Source organism: Carex rostrata, chromosome 10 (genome assembly GCF_964058835.1).
Source record: "Carex rostrata chromosome 10, lpCarRost1.2, whole genome shotgun sequence".
Lineage (NCBI taxonomy): Eukaryota > Viridiplantae > Streptophyta > Magnoliopsida > Poales > Cyperaceae > Carex > Carex rostrata.
Genome location: NC_135927.1, coordinates 12988117 through 12994273, shown reverse-complemented (window position 1 = coordinate 12994273; position 6157 = coordinate 12988117).

The following is a 6157-nucleotide window of genomic DNA, read 5'->3' as shown; positions in this document are numbered from 1 at the left end:
CAAGAAGAACACATTTTTTTTTTTTGTTTAGAAAAACGTAGAAGAGTCTTTATCATTGAAAAATAGTTTGTGTATAATTATTCAATTATTTTTGAGATAGAGATGAGGAGTAAACTCATCACTTTTAAATATTTATAAAGAAATTCTTATCTGAATTATCCGGCGATCTTCAATATCTTCTATATGTAAAATAGGATTTTTAATTACTAGATCAAAAACTTTGCTCTGGTTTTCAAGGACGCAAGCCCGGGTGTTCGGCCATTTTTATTAATACCCAAAAAATAAAATTTAATTTTAAAAATAACTATCAGTTCTGTTTTTTTTTTTTTTTTCAAAAATAACCCAACCGCCAGGTCCACGGGCGGCCCACTAAATAAGCAAACCGCCTGGCCCACGGGCGGTCTGCTAGGGACCAAACCCCCCCCCCCCACGAGCGGTCTTCTATAGGTTTAGAGTTTTTGAATAAAAAAAATATATTATTTGGTAATTGGGTATAATTAAAATTCGATTAAAATTCATATGTTAGGGTTATTGGTTAGGATATATATTTTCTAAGTGTGGTGAGATGAATGGGTGAGATTATCTTTTTTTTTTATGGAGATAATTAGTTACAACATAATTATAGTAATTATAGTAAGTAACCTAATATAATATTTAAACTAATATTATATTACATTTAATATCTAAACTAATATTTTATTTCATTTAATATTTAGACTAATATTATATTACATTTGAACTAATATTAAATATTTTATTTAATACTAATCTATTTAAATATGATATTATATTTATTTAATGCTAATTTAATATTTTATTTTAATACTAATCTAATATTTGAACTAATATTATATTACATTTAACATTTAAATTAATATTATATTATATTTAATCTAATATTTTATTTAATAATAAACTAAAATTAGTTACAACTTATTAGTTACAACATAATTATAACAAATCGAATTAAAACATATCAGATTATAACTAAGCAAGTTTTAAAACTAAGCAATTCCATAGACTAGCAAATTATAACTAATTAGTTACAACATAATTATAGCAAATCGAAATAAGTTCACACTAGCAAAATAGGAAATGATGAGATATGTCACAGAATTCAGATGAGTTTGAAAATAGATAGAGTGACTTTTTTCATTCAACTAGCACTCTTTAATTCAGAAGGGACCTTGTGCTGGGAAATAATTTTAGATTTTAGTCTTCTGGTATTAGGTTTTTTAAGAAAACTGTTTTTATGTTTCAATTTCTTCTTCATTTGAATTTGTCAGATGATTTGGTCGAGATTTTGTTGAAGCACTCGGCTTGTACTAACGACTTACGAAATCATCTTGGAGTCGTTTCATTGTTTTCATCTTCTTCGGTACTCACAGGAACAACAGGTACATTGATCCTAAATATTCTTCAGTTAATGCTTTGACTAACAAACTGTATATCCTAACTATGTTATTTTTGCCATTTCATCACATAGATTATGTATGGAAAGCAGCTAGCAGAATTATGCGACATTTTAGATTTTGCACAAATGACATACTTCATATTTATAGACCATATGGTGATCTTTTACAAACCTAAGAACATAAATATAACTAAATATAACTAAATATAACACAAATACCAAGTGCATGAATTACACTCTCCAATATGACTAATTGACTCATTTAATATTTTTTTTTCTTTTACCAAAAACATTAATTTCAACACTCCCCCTTAATGTTTTTGGTTGTCATTCCCAATAATTCTTCCTCAAAACAACTTTTTTTAATTTCTTCAAGTGTCTTGTACTTTTGCACCAAATCATCATGATCACTTGTCTCTTTTTCTATTGTGTTTACCCACACCTCCTCTTTGACAGCTTGCTCAAAATATTTATGTTCAACAACACAAAAATTACATGAAGCATAAATATTACGTAAGCTTCTAAATCTTACTGGAGTTGAGCTTGGAGAAAATGAGCTCGACCCGGCATTTGTCGTAGGAGATTGTGGTTGTTCTTCTTCTTTTTCTTCTTTTTGTTCTTCCTTTTCTTTTTATTCTTCATGGTTACTTTCATGTTGGCCACTTGACTCCTTTTGTGGTTCATCTTGGATTGGAAAAAAATACATTCTCCAAATTTTTTTTCTTTCCAATCTTACTTATCTTTCTCATGGAAAATTACATTCCGACTTATAATCACCTTATTTCTTTTCAAACTAAAAAGCCTAGCCCTTTGATTTTATGCTATAACCAACAAATACACATTTCTCACCTTTGTCTTCAAGTTTGTGTCTCATCTCTTTCGGAACATGTGCATAGCAAATAGAGCCAAAAACCTTCAAGTGATTCACCGATGGCTTTCTACCACCGGACCACATCTCAAATGGTGTCTTGTTCTCAACCGCCTTTGTTGGATACCGATTTAATAAGTAAACTGCCGTGTACGTCGCCTCGGCCCAAAATGTAATTGGCAAGCCTTTCTCAGTTCTCGCCATTTCTACAATTGTTCTATTATTCCTTTCGACAACACCATTTTGCTCCGGTGTAAAACCAACAGTCAGCTGTCTTTCTAGGCCGATATCCTCACAAAAATTTTCAAAATCCTTAGAATTAATTGTATTCACCACCTCTATCACTTTTCAACTTTTTAATCAACCAGCCACTTCACCTTTCAACCATGATTTGAAACTTTTTGAAAACTAAAAAAGCCTCTGATTTTTGTCTCAAAAAATAAACCCAACACATTCTTGAGAAATCATCAATGAAAGTGATAAAGTACCTATTTCCACCATGCAAGGTTGTCTTCATAGTATTGGGTTTCGGGGTAACTAAAATCCGTTTAGGCTTAAGCTGCGGAATGACCGAAGAACAAAAAATTCTACGGCCAACTTAAGCTCAGGATTAAACGGGGTATGTTAGGAAACTTTCCAAGGCGGTCCACCTTCAGTATTCCTTTGGCATCAAAACCCAATTTAATCATTTTTACAGATCTACTCCATAATTGATTTCTAAACTTTAATCTACTTACCAATTAAATAGATTAATATAACATATTTATACCTTGTTTCCAAATCACAGTTGGAATGCAAACCGAGCGAGTAGAGCTACATCACGGGAATGATTCTCCTCGGAGCATCAGACGTCTGATGCCTCTATCAGTTATCCACTAGGACTAACCGGAGAGTGGTTTATTTCTTTTGCCAGAAATACTATAAACTGCGGAATTCTGCAAAAATACTATTCATAGAGAAAAAGACAAAAACCCGTAAACACGAATTTTCGGTTACTCAGTTTCATCAATGAGCAAAACTGAAATACTGCAAAATTTGGGAAAACACTATTCATCGATCCCGTAAATATACTTCACAACAACCCGCAAGATTATACGTCAACTACGTATAACTTTTTTTTCTCAACCGAAACACTATTTGGAAAAGAAACCGAGAAAGAGAGAAAATACCGATTCGTTTCGATACGAAACGATGCGAGTGAATTAGTATTTTAATCTCTTCATGCACCCCTCTATTTATAGCTTCTAAATTGATGTGAAAAGACCAAAATACCCCTATGACAAGGCATGCCACCTAGGGGGTGAGGTGTTATGTGGATAGGATTGATGACGTGTCATCTGGATAGGATCGATGACATGTCATGCGGATAAGGATGAATCTAAAAAGACCCGAATGCCCTCGGCCCGAATACAAATAATATTCGTATAATTATTCTGAACAATTATATATCTTGTGGTTGTTATTTCGGTAACTTTTATACAATGTATCGTGTACGTTTATAAATTAACCGTTGTTTTTGCTTGTCATTTTATATGACATTTATAATTTAATTATAACACGTATAATTAATTATAACCATCTTACTATTGATCATAACCAATTTATAATCAATCACAATAAGATTCTCCGATTAACTCCTATATGGTGTGACCCAATAGGATCTGTGTTATGTTGGTAAATAGAGTTAAAACTGTTTTAACTTTTATAATCATGAGTGGTATCTGGCAGTATACATCATGACCATCCAATTACACAGATGATGCTGTACTGTACAATATCACGATCCAGTAAACTATTTACTTATGTCTGTTCTTCTGTCTCATAGCTATCAGATTAGTTTCAAGGTAGATGTGTGTCATCCTTGCTAACTGAATCTTTTCTTGATCTTGAGCAGATTATCAAATATAATTACTCTTGTAATTATACCGCTAGCAGATAATCTTATTCTATCAAGGGGCCCACTGATGCTATAGCTCGTATAAAATACGAGGGACAAATAGTATTCTTGGTAAACTATCACTTCCTCAGCTAAGCTATACATATGGAAAAGCTACCGTTATGACTGCTTTTTACGGACAGCGTTAGATAACAATCACACATACATATTTCTCAGTGGGAACGATAAATACCTAATACTGTAGAACCTGACACTGAATGAAAACATAAATGACACGAACACAATTCTATTTAATGTTTCATTCGGGGTCTGTCAAATATCATGTTCCTAGAACATGTATCTATGTGATTAAAATGACATCTCGTGTCAGGTGGTTTGTAAAACTTAACCATCTTTTAATCCACATACTAACCTTATCGCGGCAATTAGTGTTCCTGCTAATTACCTTGGTCAGTGACTTTTTAAGAGTATATATCATTTATATTATGGAGTTTCACAATTTCAGTCATGAACTCGAAATGATCCATAAATTCAATAATACTCAAGGCAACAAAATGATATATAAATAAACATTCAATTCATGAACAAAGTTTTATGATAATTTATCGTATTATTGACTTCTAGATTATTACAAATTAACACATAGGACCACACACATCGGTATGAACAAGCTCTAATGGGTCCTTTGCCCTCCATGCCTTCTCTATTGGAAATGACTCCCGGTGAATTATACCGAGAGTGCATGCTTCACATGCACTGCCTTTTTCTTCTATGTGTGATAACCCATACACCATATTCTTGTTACTTAACAATTTTAGGCTCTCAAAATTAACATGCCCAAACCTTTTGTGCCACAACCAAGATAAGTCTTCTACACCAGCTTTCAAAGCAACACTTTTTTCGGGTTTGAGTATAAGTGGAAAGTTTCTATTTTTCTCCATTTTCACTACCACCATCAATTCTTTTTTTTTTCTCAACTTTTTCATAAATTTTGCACCATTCACCCTCAAAGTGAACCGCATGCCCATGCTCAATTAATTGCCCAACAGGACCTATCTAATATTCATACACAGACACAATTAGAAGTATAATAGATCTTGTAGTTTTACATGGTTTTTGTGAAAATATTATTTCATTTCGATGTTTCCACAAGGTCCAACACATGGCACTAAGAACAATAAAAAAAAGCCATCTATTGATGAGGGGGTAAAGTTTTTGAATATGAAAAGATGTCTGTCACAGTATCCCATTGGTCAAATAGAAATTGACTTTGCCCAAGCCAAAACCATATTTGTTGTGCAAATTGACATTTAAGAAACAGATGGTTGGTATTTTCATCATAGGGGTAAAATTGACATTGTATAGGTCCAGTCCATCCTCTAACCTGTAGGTTCATTTTGGTCAGTATCCTATTGTTAACTAATAACCACATAAAAATCCTAATTTTCGGTGGAACTAGCAATACCCAAAAAATCTGGAACTCATTTTTATTAATGCCCCTAAAATTCAAAAAGTGGTACAATGAATTGACAGTATATTTCCCATGGGTGGTCCATCTCCAAACTATTTTGTCTACACTGTGGGTAAAGCTACAAGCACTTATGAGTAACATGATTTCATGCCATTCACTGAGTAAAACCCTCCTAGTCTCTGTCTGAATTTGATAGCAGCATCCTGTGAAGTGATTATAATATCTATCGTGTGTTGGTTTAAGCATCTAGTGTATAGTTGTGGATATTTAGTAGCCAAAGAACATTGACCATGCAATAATGAATGCCAAAAAGTTAATCTAGAATTAAGACTTGGTTCATAGCTTACACTTAATTGTCCTAAATTATCTAATGACATGATACATTTCCAGAAGGGGGAAACCAAAGTAATATTTGTTTTTGATAACTGTTTTCCATAGACCCTCATAATCATTATCGTGAAATTTTAACCACCATATGAATAACAAAGAAAGATTCATGTTATGCAA